At 38.7% G+C, this 20524-nt stretch overlaps 2 long non-coding RNA genes across 3 annotated transcripts in view; one reads left to right on the top strand and one right to left on the bottom strand.

Annotated features, from left to right (window-relative positions):
• LOC129523730 (uncharacterized) overlaps positions 1 to 20524 on the top strand; it is a 183746-nt gene that overhangs the window by 8786 nt on the left and 154436 nt on the right. For both annotated transcript variants that reach the window (XR_008667320.2, XR_008667319.2), the window contains exon 2: positions 443 to 548. This is a non-coding gene — a long non-coding RNA (uncharacterized lncRNA). The remainder of the gene's footprint in view (positions 1 to 442; positions 549 to 20524) is intronic.
• LOC129523731 (uncharacterized) overlaps positions 1 to 20524 on the bottom strand; it is a 36906-nt gene that overhangs the window by 5280 nt on the left and 11102 nt on the right. The window lies entirely within an intron of this gene.

Here is a 20524-nt window from a genome sequence, read left to right as displayed (position 1 = left end):
ATGAGTATTTTTCTTCTATGGTGATGAAGACCAAAACATCCAAGTGGAAGTCCTAGGAAAAATAATCTCTCTTTTTAACCTATGGAACCAGTTATTATCGTCTCTTCTTTCTAACTAAATGACATGGCTGCCTCCCTTGCCTTCCCTGTCAAGTACCCAAATCTCTTGGAATGGGAACATTTACTGCAGTGGAGCTGAATTCATTGCTCTTGATCCCCTCAGATTGACTGTAGGACTCTGGGAAGTGGAGACTTCAGTGGCAGGACTTTTGTGACATGATATTTATCTTCCCTGGGTGGACTCTTTAATCTCAACACTGTCCTTATTTCCTCTGGAGCTGGGACTGCTGAGTGTGGTGTTTGCATTGACCCAGGTACCTGTTCTTATGAATTAAGAAGTAGTATTTATCTAACTCTGACACTATATTGCTCTATAATCTTAGGTAAGTCCCATGATGTCTATGGACTTCAGTTTCCAGACATGAAACACAAGAGGCTTGGACGAGATTAGAAATCAAGAACTCGAATGCGTATGGTCAGAGCCACGAGGTGAGTACAACTCCAGGTTCTGATATTCACATTATGGTCTATGTAAATGGAAAACCCTGAGGCACAACTATGTGAACATGGCCTTCTATAGGTGTACATTTTGGGGGCCCTGTCTATAGAAAAGTCAGGCAGTAACACCACTGTGCTAATAGGGCCAGGATATAACAATCCAGTGTCATCAGAGAAGTCACATACGTCCTACGTCCTACGGCAAGTCAATCAAAGTTTGAAGGTGCAAGAGTTTTCATTCTCTGGGGAATATTGTCTCTGGAATGCCTTCCAGGTCCTACAATATATGATTTTGTTGGTTTGTTGCTTTTTCAACTTTTGTTTTCCCTGCTTTTCCTCTGAGGCATGGTGCTTTCTCTGATGGTCACAATTACTAGAAAGTGGTAAGGATGAAATGAATGGATACAAACAAGAGCTCCATGGGGATAAGCACCTTTCCTGCTCATGAGAGAGCTACAGTTCTGGTTTTCAAAGACACTAGCTGCAAAAGAATCACCTGGAGAACTTAATTAAAAATAATCAAAAAGCTTTCTCAGCCCACACCTACTAAATAAGCATCTCTGGGATTGTAGGCCAGGAAGTTGTATGTTTTAAAGACTCCCTCAAGTGATTCTAAAACTTAGCCAGGGTTGGGAACCAGTGACTGTGCAAAAGTGTATGGCAGGAGCAGAGACCTTTTAGTGGATCAACTTCTCACCTCCGTTGTAAAGCTGCTCCGCCTCAGCAGAGATTAGATACTACGGCATGAATAGAATCAGATTAAAGACAGCACTTCTTTCTCTTAGACAGCTGGCTTAAGAAACACAGATACTGACATGAACACAGGTTTGGATGTGCTTAACAAACTATATTTTGTGGCATTTAGCTTTAATGGGTGACTGAGATTTTGGAAGCTGAAGATTGGTTTAGGATTAGCAAAAGTGTTATAAATGCTCAAGTAACTGCAAGTGCTTCAATTAAAGTCAATTAAGTTCCTTTTGGGCCTCACTTTTTTTTTCTTTTTGTAAGTTTCTAGTTAATCTAGTTGAGATTTGATTCTTAATAGGGTATATGCAGACTTGCATTGAAAAGAAAATGTTCCTGTTCAGATAAAAAATCAGCAGAATTCATTCTTTTACCCCTTATATCTGGGTCTATATAGCACAGGTGAATTGGGTACAGGGCCATACTGCTAGCCCAGGAGTGTTCTCTGGAGGGTATCTTGGTGGTAGATAAACATCAGCCTATTTATGTCCCTTACCTCATGGCTTACCTCTGAAGGGTGATTCACAGTGGCACTGCTAATTGTCCAGAACCACCTCACAAAATGATCTGTAGTTGTGGTATAGTGGGAAAAGTGTGGAAGAAGGGAAGAGACCACTTATTCGACCTTGAGGAGATTATTTCCTATCTCTGGGTTTCATGTTCTTCACGTGTGAAATGAAAAGGCTAGTTCCTTTTCAGTGTTTCTTCTTTTTTATTGAGATCTTGCTCACATATGGCTTTGTTGTACCAGTTAGGGGCATTAGCTAATGGCTGTTGGGTAGTTTTAAAAAATGTAAGCCAGGCTGGGCGCGGTGGCTCACGCCTGTAATCCCAGCACTTTGGGAGGCCGAGGCGGGCAGATCACGAGGTCAGGAGATCAAGACCATCTTGGCTAACACGGTAAAACCCCGTCTCTACTAAAAATACAAAAAATTAGCTGGGCGCGGTGGCGGACGCCTGTAATCCCAGCTACTCGGGAGGCTGAGGCAGGAGAATGGCATGAACCCAAGAGGCAGAGCTTGCGGTGAGCCCAGATAGTGCCACTGCAGTCCGGCCTGGGCGAAAGAGCGAGACTCTGTCTCAAAAAAAAAAAAAAAAAAAAAAAAAGCAACAACAACAACAAAAAAACAGTAAGCCAGCTCATTCTATATGTATTGTTACTTTCTCGGGTTAACCCTAGATGATCTCTAAGGTCTCTTTCAGTTTTAAAAGAGCAATATCTATGACCTTATATACTGAATGTTGTGATTTTATAGCTTAGCCTTCTCCTGTATAAAATAGATTTTCCGCTGTATAAAATAAAGTTGGAGATAGGTAGAAGTAAATTTTCATGAAACTCAGAATTGGATACTTAGAACAGATTCTTCCTGAGAGAAGGAATTCATTCTTTTGCCCTGAATTTCCCTTCCTCTCCCTTGGGGGAATCTTTTAAATTCTCCGAAATATAGAATATCTAATGTTTTACTTTCTGACTGGATTACATTTAGCTGTTAGAGTGGCTGACCAGCTTCCAAACAGAAACACTTTCAAAGGTGAAAGTTGACAAAGTATGCAAACATATGGGAGGCTGAACTTGGCCCAACAACTTATCCAGAAACTCCCCCTTGCCTCAATTAATCATTGACCTGAGGACCTCTTCTCTCTGTTGTGGCGAAAACCCCACCCAATGCTTTGTTTGAATGACACACTTTGTTGAGTAGGTCTGTTTACAAGGGAGCTAGCTCTCCTGGAGGGCAGTGTCACTGTTTACATGTCTGTTTTGACAACAGAGAGCAGACATAAAGCGCTTACGTAGAGTTCAGTCTTTTTTTTTTTTTTTTTTTTTTCTTTTTTCCAGAAATGATCAGTTTCAAGGCAAACAAACCTATCGGCTTCTACTGTGGGTAAAAGAACTGATCTTAAACTGCCAAAACCTTAAAGTTCTCCCTTTAAATCTAAAGAACCATGAATAATCCTTTTTGAAAGATGTTGTGCATGAACAAAGTGCGGTGCTCTTTGAGAGTGTGATCCAAAATACAAAAGGTGTTATTCATAATACCTCTTTTACTGTAAAAAAATGCATGCTTGCTAACTTGGGCTTCAGCTGTTGTTAAAAGAAAATCTGCAGATAGAGCGAAAGGGCAAAAGGGTGACATCTGGCATAACAGACTTTCTAAGATGGTTTTGGCATACAGCCTGCATTAAACAGCGGAGGCTAAAAAAAAAAACTATTGAAATAAAAAGAAAAAAAAATGAGGACAATACAACATTGACTTGTAATCTTTAGCAAACTTATTTAAAACCAGTGCAACCATTTTGTTGTTGTTGTGACGGAAAATGGGCCATCACCTCTAATATTGGCTCTGAAAGAGGAGAATGAGATTGTGTGATATTTTCTCAAGTGGAGGTGGTGAAATCTTGTCATAAATTCAGAGACACTGTACACTTGAATTCACCTTTTCACCTGGGTGAGTAATGCACAGAAATGTCCGCATTATCATGGGTTCTCCTCTGCTTGACTTGTTTGGATACTTGTTAAACATAGTGCATCAAGTGCTGCTTGAGGTAATAAAGAATATATTTTATCTTCGAAACAACAGTGGCATGGAAATTATGATTCCTGTAGCTTGAGAAGAAAATACTATACTGCTTGATACAAACAATGGACAAATTAGGATAAAGCTTCTAAATCCTGTAATTACCCAAGACACTGAAAGATAAGAATCACTGTAGAGAATTACCTTTGCAGGAAGCAGGTTTAAGACTCGCAATTTCATGGGCTTCTATTTTGCTTAAACTATATTATTTTGCCTGCATCTGCTCAGCTTGGAGGTGAGTGGGTAAGTGAGAGGGAGGTAGGAGTATAGCTATTGATTCTGGATGATCAATAACCTATTGTTTGACAGCTCCAAGGCAGTAATTCTGCTGGATTCTGAGTGAGTGAATCCTTTGGTTAGTTCTGATCTGAGCAGTCTCAATCAGTTTGTGCTTGTTGCTTTGATATGCATGCGCATTTGGGAGGTGATCAAGCCATGGCAACAATTCTGTTAAAAATCAGCCTTTGTGTTTGGCCTTGGACCCTATTCAGTTACACTGGAGCTTGAACTTTACTGATGTAAAAGACTTATGCCTCCACTCTAGTTTCTCACATGGAGATGAAAGCGAGAATATTATCCACGGTGTGACCTTGATCCGCACATGGCTAGATCTCCGTGGGAGTTTGGCATGTGAACGGGGGACACAATATGGCCTTTGAGAGTTGTTTATAAATAGAATCTGTGTTGCCTTACATGATTTATAAAGCCGTGATTCCAAAGATTGAGTAATATTGGTTGTTGGAGAGAGAGGGAAAGTAAACAGTAGTGACAAATAACTAAATGCCACTTTTATTTACCAGCTATATAAAAATTTTTCTAGGGTAGGGTTCCTCAGCCCAGACATTGAATTGCATGAAGTTTTATTCCTAATTATTCATTAATTCTAAAAGTAATAATGTGGACAGCACTATTTGGTTATTTTAAGTCAAGGAGAATTGCAAATGAAAGGAAAAGGTGTTAAATGAAAGGAGAATGGGATGCTGAGAGCTTCATTTAGAGGGGCTATATCTTGAGCAACAATGAGGAATGCAATTTTCTTGAGTGTGAGGTTAACCTGATGATAAAGGACCATGGATTTATTTTTTTCTCTTATTTATCTATAAGAGTGGTTATTCGTTTTATGATTTGTCTAGTGTTCCAGGGCCTTACTTTTGCTCTGTCAGACTGGGTTTGGATATACAAGCGGTAGATCCAAAATGGGAAAGAATCAGTCAGGCATGGATGGATGAAAATAGTTGAGAATTAAGAAAGAAATAGAGAAGAATGACTGAAGACAGAGGCTCTGAAATCAGATTGTGTTTCTAATCCTAATTCTGCCACTTACTATCTCTGTGAGTTATTGTGCCCTAGAATTCTTCTTTGCAGCATGGGGATAATGTGGATAGATATGGTGAATTGGTACTCAGATATAATTCCAATCTCCTTCTGATCGGCCTTATATAGTGTTGAAGACTAAAAATGGTATTTCTGAGTTTGTTTGCTTGTTTCCATGAAGGATTAATGTTTACAGATATTGTTCTTATGTCATAAACAATTAGAAAAATGGACAAAACTTATTTAAAAAACCTGTTTTCCTAATTTAGACAGTAGCCACTTTAGAGTCTGAGAGAAGGAAAGCAAATGGGGTGAGTCTTACAATTTCCCTAGCTTACCGCTTGACAAGACTCCCAGGCCACAGTGTTGGGAGGGGAACCAAGGAAGGCCTGGGGGCCTTGCCCAATTGAGGAGGTAGAGTTAGGTACAGGGAGGCAAAGGCAGCTATACTTTGCAAGGCCAAATCTAGAAAGGAGAACGTGTTTAGAGCTTTCAGAGGAAGCACAAGATCCAGAGGAGTCCCCTTAGTTTTTGACTGAGTACTGATTTGTGTAAACATGAGGTGAAATTTCATGAGACTGAAAGACAAAAAAACCAACGCTTGGAAGTTAGTAATGATGGAGACGACAGGCCATCTGGAGCAGTTGCCACCATCACACTTACTGCAGCAGGGAAGCACAGCCGGGGCCGCATGCTCCATGGAGCTGGCAGGAGCTGGGGACAAGCAGGAGCCCTGCCCCTTCCCTGTTGGGGCAGGAGCTCCCCAGCTGCCACTGCAGCCACCCAAGTCATGGCTGCGGACCCAAGCATCCCTGTGCTCTCAGGGCTGGGAGAAGGCAGCAGCCCCACCCTCCCAGATGCAGGTGCATCCAGTCGCCTAAACTGTGGTTGCAGACCCAGGCCTCGTGTTCCATGGAGCAGGCAGGAGCTCCAACCCCAACTCCAGCTGCAGCCACACAAACCAGGCTATGGACCCAGGCATCCCTGCACTCTTGGGGCATGAGAAGGCCCCCCTGCCCTCACAGGTTTGGAAATGCCTGCTCCTGTTGCCTGGCTTCTCCCTTCTGTCAGCCCCCACTCCAATCTTGGAGCAAAGTCAGAGATGAGTGAGCCTGAGTGCTGTCGTGGCCTGGCCAGGTATGCACACACTTGGGGCAGTGCTGACACACCAGCCCCTGCTGCTTTGGCCCCCTCCGGATTTTGAGTGCTGATGAGCATACGTAGGAAGCTGATGGAGGGCTGAGGGCAGCTTGGTGCTGGCCTGCAAGCATCCCTTAGCACCCACAGCCTGGGTGCCATAAATGGCAGCAGAAGGCAGACAGGTTCCTGGGTGAAAGAAGGCAGGTCCCTAGTAAGGTTCCACCTTCAGTCCAGGGAAGTCCTGAAGGCAGGGGGCTGGGCTGTCAGTCCCATGGACTGGAGTGGGAATTTGTGATGCCATTTCCAGGCCTGCCTGTGGCCACCCATGGACTAATCTGCACATACTCCTCTCCGCTGAGCCCTACAAAAGCCCTGGGTTCAGCCAGAGCTGAGCAGACACTGGGAAGACTGGCTGCCAAGAGAGACTACCCACTCCATGGCCTCCTCTCTGCTGAGAGCAGCAGACATCAGATGACCAGCTGCAGAGAGGAGATACCCACTCCAGAGCCTCCTCTCTCCCGAGAGCTGCAGAGATGACAAGATAACCTGCCTGCCGAGAGGAGCTACCCACTCCAGGGCTTCCTCTGAGTTATTGTCACTCAGTAAAGTTCCTCTTTGTCTTGCTCACCCTCTACTTGTCTGCATACCTCATTCTTCCTGGGCACAGGACAAGAACTCAGGATCCACTGAATAAAGCTAAATGAGCTGTAACACAAATAAGGCTGAGACATGCCCCTTGCTTGCCACGTTGTGGTTGAAGAGAAGGAAAGAGGAGCTGTGGCCCTTCAAGGAACCAAGACCTGGGAACTCCCTGAGCCAGGGCTGTGACTCTCTCTTTGTGGCCCTGTGGTTCCTGGCATCTCCAGGCTTCTGAGTGCCACTGTGTTCCCTGGTGCCAGCTGTGGAAGCTGCTTTTGGTGCCCCTGGTCCAGCTGCAGCCTTGTGGAGAGCTAGCGCCCATGCTGACACCTGGAGCTGCCCGCCCCATTGCAGCAGCTGGCATGTCTGACTGCACAGTGGCCGGATCCCACTTATATTCCACTTATAAGTGAGAATGTGCTCACACACCCATTGCTGCTCCACACAGTCTCCCTTGACAGGCATGGGATCCGGGCTGGTAGCATGAGCTAAGTGCAGCCTGCCAGGCTGAGTGGGTGGAATGAGCCCAGTGGGCCTGAGCAAAACTTGAGGAAGGGCACCACTAGCCACAGAGCGTTCTGGCTAGAAAAGTGACACCCTAAAGATCCTGCAACAGTAGGCCAAATAAATCCAGGAGTATATAAGACTAGCAATACCCTACATTTCTTCCAGCCAGGGTCGCTAAACTTCATAAAACATGAGCCATTGAATAGAGATCTCAGGAGACACATAATCCCAAAGGGAAGACATGTGAATGCCAGAGAAACAATAACAACAACAAAACCCCCAAAATAAGCAATTAAAAACAAACACGACTTAAAGCCACAAAAAGATCAATCTAAAACTGAAAGGCGCTTTACTATAGGCCAGAACAAAGTTGGACAGTCCTTAAAACAATACAATAAAACTCAATAACTTTAAATTCAGAATTTCTGCCAGGTGCAGTGGCTCATGCCTGTAGTCCTAGCACTTTGGAAGGCTGAGGCAGGCAGATCACTTGAGGTCAGGAGTTTGAGACCAGCCTGGCCAACATGGTAAAACCCTGTCTCTGCTGAAAAAAAATACAAAAATTAGCCAGGCATGGTGGCACATGCCTGTAGTCCCAGCTGCTCAGGAGGCAGAGGCAGAGGTTACAGTGAGCCAAGATTGCACCACTGCACTCCAGCCTGGGTGACAGACCAAGACTCCATCACAAAAAAAAAAAAAAAAAAAAAAAAAAAAATCACTATTTTTGGCATCCAGTGAAAAAATTTCCTGGCATGCAAGGAGGTAGGGGTCTATTACCCATTACCAAGAGAAAAATCAATAGAAACAGATCCAGAGGTGACAGAGATGATGAAATTGACATAAAAGGACCATAAAACAGCTATTATTTATCTTATAAATTCTTCAAGGATATAAAAGGAAAAAAATAAACGTTATTAAGAAGTAAATGAGAATTTGAAGAAGACCCCCAATAGAACATAATGCATTGAAAATACAACAGTTGAAATGAAGATACACTACAGAGTATTAGTAGCACTTTAGACAGGGCAGAAAAAAATGGCCAGTGAATTTGACAACATAGCAGTAGACACAGTTGAAAATGAAGTATGGGGAATGGGGAATTGAACAAAATTTTAAAAGGCATCAGCAACCTGTGGGAAAATATCAATGTGTCTGACATACATTTAATTTGAGTCTCAAGGAGAAAGGGTAATGAGGGGAAAAGATTAGGCAGAGGGAAGAAGTAATATTTGAAGAAAATGTTGGCCAAAATTTGTTTTCTTAAACTTTTATTTTAGGTTCAGGGGATACATGTGCAGATTTGTTACATGGGTAAATTACATGTGTCTGGGGTTTGGTGTACAAATCATTTTGTCACCCAGGTAATGAGCATAGTTACCTGATAGGTAGTTTTTCAACCCTTACTTTCCTCCCACCTTCCACCCTCCAGCAAGCCCTGGTGTCTATTGTTCTCCTTTTTGAGTTTGTAAGTACTCAATGTTTAGCTTCCACTTATAAATGAGAATATGTGGTATTTGGTTTTTCATTTCTATGTTAATTTGCTTAGGATAATGGCCTCCAGCTACATCCATGTTGCTGCAAAGAACATTATTTTGTTCTTTTTTATGGCTGTGTAGCGTTCCATGGTGCACATACCACATTTTCTTTATTCAGTTCACTGTTGATGGGCATCTAGGTTGATTCCATGTCTTTGCTACTGTGAATACTACTAAGATGAACATATGAGTGCATGTGTCTTTTTGGTAGAATAATTTATATTCCTTTGGGTATATACCCAGTAAAGGGGTTGCTGAGTCAAACGGTAGTTCTGTTTTAAGTTCTTTGAGAAACCTCCGAAGTGCTTTCCACAGTGGCTGAACTAATTTACATTCCCATCAGCAGTGTGTGAGCGTTTTCTTTTCTCTGCAACCTCGCCAACATTTGTTATTTTTTGACTTTTAAAAAATAGCATTCTGGCTGGTGTGAGATGGTATCTCACTGTGGTTTTAATTTTCATTTTTCTGATGATTGGTGATGTGGAGCATTTTTTTCATACACATGTTGGGCACATATATGTCTTCTTTTGAGAAGTGTCTGTTAATGTCCTTGGCCCATTTTTTAATGGAGTTATTTTTTTGCTTGTTGATTTAAGTTTCTTGTAGATTCTGGATATTAGACCTTTAGTTTGCATTTTTTTTCCCCATTCTGTAGGTGGTCTGTTTACTCTGTTGATAGTTTCTTTTGCTATGCAGAAGCTCTTTAGCTTAGTTAGGTCCCACTTTTTTATTTTTGTTTTTGTTGCAATTGCTTTTGGAGACTTCATCATAAAATCTTTTTGCCAAGAAATATGTCCAGAATGGTATTTCCATTGGGAGTGGTAGACACCCACCCCAGATGCAGCCATGGGGCTAGAGCCCAAAAGCACTCCCCACAGCTTTTGCATCTGCCTATCTGCATGCTTCCACTAGGGATTTGAGCAGCAGAGCAAGCCACACCTCTATCACACATTCTGCGAGGGGAATGAGGGAACTCTCCTGTGATGGCTCCAGCTTTATTCTTTTTGCTTAGAATTGCTTGCTCTTTTTTGGTTCCACATAAATTTTAGAATTTTTTTTCTAATTCTGTGAAAAATGATGTTGTTAGTTTGATAGGAATAGGATTGAATCTGTAATTGCTTTGTTCTGTATGACCGTTTTAACAATATTGATTCTTCCTAACCATGAACATGGAATGTTTTTCCACTTGTTTGTGTTATCTCTGATTTCCTTCAGCAGTGTTTTGTAGTTCTCCTTGTAGAGATCTTTCACATCCCTGGTTAGCTGTATTGCTAGATATTTTATTCTTTTGGTGGCTAATGTGAATGGGATTGCATTCCTGATTTGGTTCTCAGCTTGGATGCTGTAGGTGTATAGAAATGCTACTGGTTTTTAGACATTGATTTTGCATCCTTGAACTACTGAAGTTGTTTATCAGTTCTAGGAGCCCTTCAGGCAGAGACTATGGCATTTTCTAGGTATAGAATCATATCGTTTGTGAAGAGAGAGAGTTAGACTTCCTCTATTACTATTTCAATGCCTTTTACTTCTTTCTCTTACCTGATTGCTCTGGCTAGACTTTTCAGTGCTGTCTTGAAAAGGAGTGGTGAGAGTGGACATCCTTGTTTCAGAAATCACAAAGGTGACATTACCACTGACCTCATAGAAATATAAAAACCCTCGGAAACTATTACAGACACCTCTATGCCCACAAACTAGAAAACCCACAAGAAATGGATAAATTCCTGGAAACATACAACCTCCCAAGATTGAACCGGGAAGAAATTGAAGTCCTGAACAGACAAATAATGAGTTCTGAAATTGAATCAGGAATAAAAAACCTACCAACCAGAAAAAGCCCTGGACCAAATGGATTCACAGCCAAATTCTACCAGACATATAAACAAAGAGCTGATACCAATCCTATTGAAATTATCCCCAAAAACTCGAGAAGGAGGGACTCCTCCTTAACTTATTCTATGAGGCCAGCCTCATTCTGATACCAAATGAGACACATAGAAAAAAAGAGAACTTCAGGTCAATATTCCTGATGAACATAGATGCAAAATGCTCAATAAAATATTACCAAATCAAATTCATCAGCACAAAAAAAGCAAATCCACCAGTATCAAGCAGGCTTTATTCCTGGGATGCAAGGTTGGTTCAGTATACACAAATGAATAAATGTGATTTATCCCATAAGCAGAACTAAAAACAATAACAACCATGATCATCTCGATAGATATAGAAAATACCTTCAATGAAATTCAGCATTCCTTCATGTTTAAAACCCCCAACAAACTAGGCATCGAAGCAACATACTTCAAAATAATAAGAGGCATCTATGACAAACCCACAGCTACCATCATACTGAATAGGCAAAAGCTGGAAACATTCCCCTTAAAAACTAGCCAAAATTCTTTTCAAGATAATGATAACTTGAACTCATGGATCCAAGAAGCTCAAAGAATCGCAAGCCTAGTAAAAATGCATATGGCTACACAAAGGCACAAAATAAGCAAATTTTTGGAAAAATCTTAAAAGTAGCCAGAAAATATACCTGTAAAATGAAGGCAATATTACCGTAAAATGAAGGCAAAATAAAGATCTTTTTCAAACAATTGGAAGCTCAAAGAATTATTTGCTAGCAGACCTGCACTTCAATGAATGTTAGAGGAATTTTCTCAGGCAGAAGAAAATTGGTATCAGATAAAATTTGGGTGGATGACAATAAGGATTGTTTTAAATTCATGTTAGAAATCTCTTACAAGATAAAAAAATTAAAAGTAAAAATAGGATTGTATTGTGGGGTTTATAACACATGTAGAAGTAAAATTTATGGAACACTTCACCCAACAACTGCACAGTCACATTGTTATAATACACATGTAAACCAGTGCATGTGGAAAAAGCCACAGCAATTTCAATGAGAATTGAATGAGAGGGAGGAAATAGAAGTATACTGCAGTAATGGCATAAACTATAGCAGTTATTTTTGCAGATAGACTGTAAAAATATAAAGGTGCCTATTTTAAACTATATAGTAAAAACAAACCCCTAAAACAAACAAATAAAAATATGTATAGAAAATAAGCCACTAATGGAGATAGGTAGAATAATAAACAAACAATCCAAAAGAAGGAAAAGAGAGAAAAAGTAACAAAGAACAGATGGGACAAATAGAAAAACAAATGGTGAAATAGTACATGTAAAATATCTGCATTTATAATCATAATAAAAGTAAGTGGTCTCAGCATTCTAATTAAAAATAGACAAAGGATTGTCAGATTGGATAAAAAAGTAAGACAACTATATTCTATCTAAAGGAACCCATTTTAAATGTAAAGAGAAAAATAGATAAAAAGGAAAATAATGGTGAAAGATACATTATGCCAACCATAGCCAAAATAAAAAAAAAAACTGGGGGATCTCCTGTAATAACAAAATGGACTTAAGAACAAGGAATTTTATGAGAGATAAAAAGAGACATTGCATAATTTAAAAAGGGTCAATTAAATATAAACGTGTAACTTTCTGTTATAGTTTGGATATTTGTCCCCACCCAAATCTTATGTTGAATTCTAATTCCCAGTGCTGGAAGTGGAGCTTGTCGGGAGGTGTTTGGATCATGGGGGCGGATCCCTCATGACTTGGTGCTGTCTTTGTTATAGTGAGTCCTCCCGAGATGAGATCTGTTTTTTAAAAGTGTGTAGCACTTCCCCTACCATGCTCTGTCACTCTCTCTCTTGCTCCTGCCTTTGCCATATGACATGCCTGTTCCCCCTTTGCCTTCTGCCATGATCATAAGCTTCCTGAGACCTCCCTAGGAGCTGAGCAGAGGCCCACACCATGCTTCCTGTAAAGCCTGCAGAACCATGAGACAATTAAGCCTCTTTTCTTTATAAATTACCCAATCTCTGGTGTTTCTTTATAGCAATGCAAGAATGGCCTACCCAGCACACTGTCTAATAACAGAGTTTCAAAATATGTGGTCTAAAAACTGACAAAATGGAAATAATAGAAAAAGAAATAAGGGACATAAGATTGATAATAAATAAAATTGATTTTAATAGAAGATAAACAATTGACTAAAATAAAACTTAATGAATTTACATAAAAGCTACTGGAAATAATAAGTGTTTAGTAAGATCAATGGTTATAAAATGAATACACAAAAATCAACAGTGTTTTAATAGACATTTTAGCAATGAATAATTTTTAAAATAGCATTTATAATGGTATCCAAAAATATAGGATGCTTAGAGAAAATTTAACAAAACGTGCAAAAACTGTGTATTTTTTACACTGAAAGCTATAAAACATGGCTAAGAAAAAATAAAGAAGATGTAAAAAAATGGAGTCCTCTACTAAAATCTCTCCAGATTGATTTAGAAATTCAACAAAATCACAATAAAAACCCAAGCAGATTTTTATTGGTGGAAATTGACAAGCTGCTTCTAAAGTTTATGTGGAAATGCAAAGAATCTAGAATAATATAATTAATTGTAGTAGTCAGAATTATACCTTCCATCACCACCTTCCCAAAAAAAGATGTCCATCCTCTAATTCCTGGAACCTGTGACTATATTATCTTACATGGGCAAAAGTGACTTCGCAAATGTGGCTAATGATATGAACCTTGAGACGGTGAGATTGTCCTGGATTATCCAGATGGCTCTGTGTATATGGGTTCTTAAAGGCAGGAGACCTTTCAATGTTGCATCAGATAGATGAGACATGAAAAGGAGGAGGGATTTGAAACATGGGAACCAACTCTTGCTGGTTTTGAAGATGCAGGATGAGACCACAAACCAAAGAATAAATGTGGCTTCTAGGAGCTGGGAACAACCCTAAACTGAAAGACAGCAAGGAAATGGGATCCTCAGTCTTTTCAAGGAATTATATTCTGCCAACAACTTGCCAATGGGAAATAGTTTTGTTTTTTGTTTTTTTTTCCCTAGAGTTTCCATAAAGGAACACAACCATGTGGACAACTTGATTATGCCCTACAAAACTGTAAGATAAATTTGTGTTATCTAATATTTTTAAGCTGCTTTAAAAAGAAACAATAAAAACAATATAATCATGTTCTAAAAGAATGTCATATTTGGAAGGCTGACATGATCTGATTTCAAGATTTACTGTGATACTGGATTAATCAATACAGAATGGTATTGGCATAGGAGTAATAAATGTGAGTGTTTCTTCAAATTCTTGCTCTCAGAATCCCTTTACACTCCAATGTGAAGTGTCAAGTTTTTGTTTATATGAGTTATATGGGTTATATATGTTGATATCTACCACATGTTTTATATTTAACTTTAAAAATTAAATAAATTTTAAACATAGAATTTTATCTATTTATTTTAAATGTGCACTTTAATTATAATCTCATTGTTGAACTATACATTTTCATAAAAATAACTGTAAATTCCCAGATGCACATCCAAATTAGTGAGAAAAGTAGCATTATTTTATATTTTTGCAAATTTTAAAAATAGCTCTTTATTAACAGCTGGATTCTAATTTCTGTTTCTGCATTACATTTGCTGTAATATCACACATAATCCTCTAGAAAAGTCCATCCATTGAACGTTTGAGAGAATGAGAGAGAAAAAAGTAAATAATGTTTTAGTATTATTATGAAAATAAATTGTAGTTCAAAGACCCTTGAAAGGATCTCTGGGAGTCAGACCACACTTTGAGAACCACTGATCTGGATTAATGGAACAGAATATAGTCCAGAAATAGACCCATTAATATATATATTCAACCGATTTTGAACAGAGATACGAAGCCAATTCAATGGAAAAAAGGATAATCTTTTCAACAAATGGTGTGAAACAACTGGACAGCACATTCACAAAAATGAACCTCAAGTTTTCCTTTATACCACATTAAAGCTGAGGCGGGCAGATCATGAGGTCAGGAGATAGAGACCATCCTGGCCAACATGGTGAAACCCTGTCTGTATTAAAAATACAAAAATTAGCTGGGCGTGGTGGTGCGCACCTGTAGTCCCAGCTACTTGGGAGGTTAAGGCAGGAGAATGGCTTGAACCCAGTAGGTGGAGGTTGCAGTGAGCCGAGATTGTGCCATGGCACTCCAGCCTGGGGACAGAGTGAGACTCCATCTCAAAAAAAAAAAAAAAATTAACTCAAAATTTATCAGAGATTTAAACATAGGAGATAAAACCCTAGATAGAAACATAGATAAAACTGTGACCTTGGGTTAGGCTAAGGTCTTTTAGAAAGAACTCAGAAAAAGCATGAAACATAAAATAAAAAAAGATAAATCATCCAAACTTTTGCTCTTTGAAAGAAAATGAAAGGACGAACCATAGACTGGAGCAAAATATTTGTCAATCATTTATATAACAAAGGACGCCTATCTAGAATATATAATCAACATTTTCAGAAGAATACTAAGAAGACAAATAACATGATAAAAATGAACATAACGTTTGAACAGATACGTCACACAAAAAGTTATGTGACCGACATATGAAAATGCCATAAAAATTCATCATCATAAATCACTAGGAAATTGCAAATTAAATTGGAACATATCACACACTGACTAGCTTGAATAGGGGAAGAATTACAATATCAAGTTCTGCTAAGGATATAGAGTTTCTGCAAATCTCATACATTGCTGATGGGAATGCAAAATGGTATGATTCCTTTGGTAGATAGTTTGACAAATTTTTATAAATTTAAATATACAAACATATGTGTACTTGTGACCCAACAATCCTATTTTTAGGAGTTCATTCATTACAAATGAAAACATATGTTTATGGACTTATAAGTGAATGTTCATAATACTATATTCTTGGTAGCCCCCAAACTGGAAACAATCTAAATGTCCATTTAGGTTAATGGATAAACAAATTGTGTTATTTCCCTGTGACTGAATATTACTCAGCAATAAAAAGAAACAAACTACTATTGATTTATGCAACAACATGTAAACTTAAAAGCCTTATGCTAAGAATAAATGCCAGACACAAGACTGTGTAAGATATAATTGTATTATATAAAATTATGGAAAAGCCAAAACTGTAGTGATAGAAAGTAGATCTATGGTTGTCTGGGGCATGTCATGGCAGGCAATAATTGACTGGGAAGGAAAAATAATTGATTGGGAAGGAACACTGGGAAGGATTATCCTTTTTTCCATGGCTTGGCTGTGTCCCCACCCAAATGTCACCTTGAATTGTAATAATCCTCACGTGTCAAATGTGGGGCCAGGTGGTGATAATTGAGTTATGGGAGCTGTTTCCCCCATACTGTTCTCATGCTAGTGAATAAGTCTCGTGAGATCTGATGGTTTTATAAAGGGGAGTTCCCTTGCACACGCTCTCTCTTGCCTGCTGCCGTGTACGAACTGTCTTGCTTCCCCTTCACCTTCTGTCATGATTGTGAGGCCTCCCCAGCCATGTGGAACTGTGAGTCAATTAAACTTCTTTCCTTTATAAGTTACCCAGTCCTGGGTATGTCTTTTTAGCAGCGTGAAAGCAGATGACTACAACCAGGGAACATTTTAGGGCAGTGAGCATGTTCTATGTTTTGATTGTGTTCTACATACATCTTGAAAATTAGCTACATAACTGTAATTTCTCAAAAGTCATTGAACTCTACATTTATAATGGGAGAATTTTGTTTTCTGGTAAGTACATACTAAGGAGGTTAATTAAAAAACACTACAACTCTAATTCTTGCAGCTATGGGTCCGAATAAGTTACAATGAACTGTCTTGAGGTTTGAAAGGCTAAAGTGAGGCAGATGATGTATTTCTGCAGCTTTTGCTTTTTTTTTTTTCTGGTAAAGAGGTCGTAGAGGCATTTAGCTTGTTCTGTGGTAACATTAAGCAGAGTTCACCATGTCTAGTCATTTGCTTTGTAGAGGTCAAGAGGCAGAACATGAAACATCCATTCTGCTAGTGCAGATTGTAGCTAGCATGGAACATTCATAAGCTGGCAGCTATAGCAGCTTCTGGTTGATGGAAGTTCTCTGATTGTGGCTGTTGTGACTTCCTAACCAGTGTTAGTTTTGGCACCAATGGCTTTCTGATCTTAGAAGAGGCAGCACTGATTTTATGGTGTGGCTTTTGGGACTGTTCCCTTTAAACTCAACTCTGAATCTGTTTCTTCAACTCTTACCATGATTATGCAAGCTATATAATATTCTGTAATGAAATAATTCTTCATTTAAACTAGCTAGAATGGAGTTTGTTCTTTAAGTGAATGCTAATATACTGGCTTGTAGGCATATTATGAGAAATCAATGAGATTAGGTATGTAAACAACTTAACAGCACCTGGTACTTAGTAAAAAAACCTCTATAAATATTTAATGTTATTGTTACTATCTAATGCTAGGTATATACATAGTGAGCAAACCAGCATGGGAGTATAAAATTGAGTGTTGACTTGATTGCTCATTTATTCAGACAGAACTGAAATGATGTAATGGTTTGATGGCTCTCTAGATATGCCTAGTTTTTCAGTTTATGCTAATTTGCCTACATGATCTGGCCCTTCCCCATCCCTAATCCCATCGTCTATTGTTCTCCAGCTTGCTTATTGGAATCCAGACAAACTGGCTTTCTAATGTTGTGTTTCAAATAAGTTAAATTTATATCTGCCTCAGGGAATGAATGCAGAATATTAAGGTAAGAGTCCTAAAGATCTCACTCGTGCATCTTAAGTTCAGGATGCAGATGTCTTATATACATAATCTTCAGAAAACCTGGAGATATGATTGTTGGTATTTGATAAATCAGAAAGAATAAGAAATGTTCCAGAGGCAGAAAATAGGCAAATCCTGCTCTATTTTTTTTAATAGGAAAAGAATAATTTGGAAAATTGTGGAGTAAGAATCCTAATGTAAGTATGTAGCAAAATGATTTAATAAATGTTTTAAATGGGTTTTGAGTTATTGGAAATAACATATTAGTAACAGGCAGTATTAGTTTATGGAGAATAAATTCAATCAAGTGAAATGTGCTGTTTCTTTTAAAGGATTACATGACTGTCAGATTAAGGAACTACTGTAGACACACTTTAGTAAGGAATTTGACCAAGTTATAATATTTTTAGGAATAAGACTGAGAAATGTAAGCTGCTTATGACACAATGCAATGACCTATCTGACTCAGTGCATCTAATGTGGGACCAATTAGTGAGTGCCCACTGGCAGGCTCGACCCCACCTGAGGCTTTGAGACCATTCCTGACCCAAGTTATGATTTAGGTCAGGAACTCCACGACTTAGCATGCAAGTCAGCGTGATCCTTCATTTTCTCAGATATCTTGCTTGAAATCTTGATTTGGGGTCTTGAAGTCATCCTTGACATCCCTGTCACTTCTTACATTCAATTATCTATTAAAATTGATTAAATTTGACTTATCCCAATCATCTCTACCACTATTTCTTAGTGCCTATCCTCATCTTTGTTCCCCTATGGCAACAGCCTTCTAACCGTTCTTTCTACCACATTTGCTCCACTTCTCCCCACTAAAACTCCACATTGTGGCCAGCTATCTTTCTGAATATCAAATCAGACCACGTCACTTTCTTGATTACATATCCCAAACAAAAAAGTCGAAATTTCTTCGTAACATGACCCAGACCTATATTTAGAGATTCATTTTCTGTGATTGCCTGTCCTCACTACTCACTTTCAAGAACACTTCAAGTTCTCTTGTAAGCTGTGCTTTGGGCCTGCTATTTTCACTGCCTCTTCTCTTCTGTATCCTCACTACTTGATGAGACTTTGTTTTTTAAGGCCACAGAAATTTGAAAAACAGTGACTCCACTTATCATGGCCAAGTCTCACAATTCCTGGGGCATCATTCACTTGGTATTTTATGTGAACGATATACTGCACAGCCCCTGCAAGCAAGCTCTTCATTTAGACTTCAACGCGAATGATAACCCCTGGAAGACTGAAACTGGGTGGCTGTGAAGATAATGTGTGCAGTTATATGCTGAAAAAATTTCTAATTGTTTGTAAATGTAGGAGCATAGGGGAATCTTGTTATAGTGCCCCTATGTTCTCCCCTCCCCTCCCCTTTCAAGAAGTAACTACTATTACTTGTTGGGTTATGTTATTTTAGACATATGCCTAAATGTATTTTCATATGTATAAATACATACTTATGTAAGTGTACACATGAAGTACAATATTTTTCTTATGGGAGAAAGAACATAATACACATTTTGTTCTGTAACTTGCCTTTCATGCTGTTCAGTATGCCTTGGACAATGTTGCTGGTCAATATATATAGATCTGCCTCATTTCTTTTTAAGTTGAACTCATTTGTCAGGATTCAGTTCAAATTGAGTCTATGTTTTTGCCAAACTCTTGGCAGCTCTGTTACCATTTTTGTGTGATTTCTTAACACTGCATATTCTTATATAATGGTACTTATTAGGATGAATTATAATGATGTCTTTACAAGTCTATTTCATTCCTAAATAAACTCTGATATCCTCAAATAGACCCAGGTTCTTGGAACATTTCAGTGGATCAAAATAATTTCTGTTGAGTGACTTCATTATATTGGAGTTTTCCTCATAAGTCCAGTACTAGATAGATAAGGTGAGAAAAACCAGTATCATACTCCTTAGACACCTCCTTGGATTGAAATGATTAACTCCCACATCTCTGAATTGTCCAAGGAGAGGTTCCTGTTTGCCTTATTTTCTAGGCATTTTAAAGGCCTTCCTTGGTCATATTTTTGGAGCATTCTGTGCTTTGTTGTGAAATACAAAATGCACATCAAAATATAGAAATTAAGGAAAAATTCCTATTTTTCAGGTTATCAGTCTCTCCAGGCTCAAACCTGTATATTTTAAACTAGGCCTCAATTGAACCAGAGTTTTTCCCTAGCTCTTCTTTCCTCTTGCAGATATAAACTGAAACTTACTTTAAAAGCCTATTCCCTATTACTTAACTTTTCTTTCTTCAAACTTCTGGGACTTCTTTATTTATCCAACTTTCAGCCCAGTTATGAATAGAGAGTTGAATAAAGAGATTCCTTGGAAATTGCCTTTGCTGAGCAAAACCATCTAGGAATGCCAACTCTACCTTGTCTGGTTCTCTCTCTTTTTTTTCTTTTCTTTTTTTTTTTTTTTTGCCTTCCTATTCCTTTTCAACTTTTCTCAATTACTTAACTTATCCACTTTTGTTAAAGATAATTGTGAAGATTTGAAGAAATAATGGCCCATAGAACAAACTAATTATCTTATCTCAACAAAGAAGAATCTTTGTAAGTCAAACAATATTTATTGTACTTATTAAAGTAAGTATCCTATTCCTTGCCATGCAGGGGATACATTTAATGTCACATTAGTAGTAATAAATCAAATTTTTGGTTTATTGTCTCCATCCCTAGAAAAGACCTTATTCCATGATCACATGTATAATTTTTTTGGCACACATGGGATGCTCCATTTCATAGACTGTTATAAATAAGCCACTTCTCTTTGACACTGCTGCTGGTGCCGACAATACCTGGTACCAATA

This window comes from Gorilla gorilla, chromosome 6, assembly GCF_029281585.2.
Source record: "Gorilla gorilla gorilla isolate KB3781 chromosome 6, NHGRI_mGorGor1-v2.1_pri, whole genome shotgun sequence".
Taxonomy (NCBI): domain Eukaryota; kingdom Metazoa; phylum Chordata; class Mammalia; order Primates; family Hominidae; genus Gorilla; species Gorilla gorilla.
The sequence above is the reverse complement of the archived record's forward strand: the minus strand, read 5'-3'. Positions and strand labels throughout refer to the sequence as shown.